The sequence below is a fragment of the Onychomys torridus genome, chromosome 9 (assembly GCF_903995425.1).
Source record: "Onychomys torridus chromosome 9, mOncTor1.1, whole genome shotgun sequence".
Taxonomy (NCBI): Eukaryota; Metazoa; Chordata; class Mammalia; order Rodentia; family Cricetidae; genus Onychomys; species Onychomys torridus.
The window spans coordinates 74,447,857-74,449,844 of record NC_050451.1 but is presented as its reverse complement, the minus strand read 5'-3'; the positions used below and the strand labels follow the sequence as shown (position 1 = coordinate 74,449,844).

The window sequence follows — 1,988 nt, the reverse complement described above, 5'->3', positions numbered from 1 at the left end:
TAGTATACTGTTGGACAAAAATTCACCTAGCATAAAGCCAATTTGTAACAAAATGTTCAAGGTCTCATTTGATTTAATAAGTTTTCACTGAAAGTAAAAAAATATTTTTTTACATGATAGAGATATTTCATATGAGTCTAGAATAGATCTCTTAATATTTTATAGAGTAATTCAATTTAATAATTTGTAATTTTATTAATGAATTTAATAGGGAATAAATGCTTATTAGTGTAAATAAAAATGGACAAAAAAAAACCCTTTTATTTACAAAAGTCTATTTTCTGACAAGAATTCAGGAGGAGTGAATCCCTAGCTGGGATGTTAATAACTACCTTTCTTGATGGTGTTTTTAATCAGTGTGTTGGCATTGTTCTGTGGGCTTTCAGTAGAACTTCCCTGATCACTTGAATTGAAGTGATTAAGGCTTTTCAATTCCATCAGTAAAGTGCTCTGACACACTTACAGAACATCGACAACTCCAGGAAGTAGCTGACATATTGACAGCTCTTCAGGAGGATGACCATTTTTGCTTCTGCATGTTCAGGTCCATTGTATTGAAAGTCAGAGTTATTTGAACCCAACATCCTTAGTCCAGCTCTAACCATTAATTCAATTACATACTTTCATTCAGTAAAACAGAATTTGATGAAATACAGTTTTCATAGAATAATCTTTCCCTCCCTCCCTCCTCCTTCCTTCCTTCCTTCCTCCTTCCTTCCTTCCTTCCTTCCTTCCTTCCTTCCTTCCTTCCTTCCTTCCTTCCTCCCTCCCTCCCTCCCTCTCTCCTTCCTTCCCTTCTCTCTCTCTCTCTCTCTCTCTCTCTCTCTCTCTCCCTCTTTCTTTCTGAGAGACCTTGAATGCAGACCTTCCAGTACCACAAATTATGCAGGTGAGTTTCCCATATTAACCAGACATCAGCACATCCTGATGTACAATGGTTAAGTCTTGGCCTGGGAAAATCACTTACATGATCATCTCTCTTCTGCCAATTCAGTATTAGAATAATTTTCTTATAAAAATTTAAGTCTAAGGGCTGGAGAGATGTCTCAGTGGTGAAGAACACAAACAGCCCTTCCAGAGGACTGGAGTTTGGTTTCTAGCATCCATATCAGATGGCATACAATCACCTGTAATTCTGGTTCCAGGGGATTCAATGCCCACTTCTGGATTCTGTGGACACCTGTCCTTACATGTGTACATATGTGCACACATGTACACATAATAAAAATAAAAATTTTAAAAATGGAGATATACAGAAGGATTAACATGATTTAAGAAATTAAATATTGTCAAAGTAGGTTCAAGTGTGATATGCTGTGAATGTCTGGGTTTCAAAAATCTTGGTCTATGGAAGTTTAACAATCAGCATGATTCTGTTAAAAGATGGAGCTTTAGAGAGGGGATTAGGCCATGGTGGGAGAAGTGATCATGAGTGTTATTCAATATTTTATTAGGAAAAAAAAGGCCCTCGAAAGCTACCTTAACTTCTGCCATATTGACATACAGATAGAAGATGCCACCTATGAACCAGACAACAGACACTAACTAGACACAGAACTTCTTGGGTTCTTAGCCTTGGACTTATCATCCTTCAGAACCATGAAAAAATAAATATCTGTTGTTTATAAACTACACGTTACCTAGTTTTGTTGTAGACTATGGAAATGTGAGGCAACGTCTATGGATTTGAAGTCTATGAGGAGCAGAAAGAATCCTGTACTTATATCGGCTCTTAGCAGTCTTCAGTCTGTTTCCTCTGGTTCAGAGAGGGCCACCCCTAGATGGGAGTGCTTTGCAGATGGCTGAAAACCCAGTCAGAGGGACATGCTCTGAGAAAAAAGCCTGTGCCCTACATGAAAATTTCTTATGAAAATGTATATTTTGGCTTAAAAAACACTTAATATTTTCACGTTTGAATGAGTCTCTAAGCCACTAACATTTTGATGACCTTCCTTTAATATATTGCTATCATACTATTAAAATAGTGG

General features: G+C 37.0%; 1 pseudogene; it reads right to left on the bottom strand.

Annotated features, from left to right (window-relative positions):
• Positions 1-844: 844 nt before the first annotated feature.
• Positions 845-997, bottom strand: LOC118591695 (annotated as a pseudogene).
• Between the last annotated feature and the right edge of the window lie 991 nt (positions 998-1,988).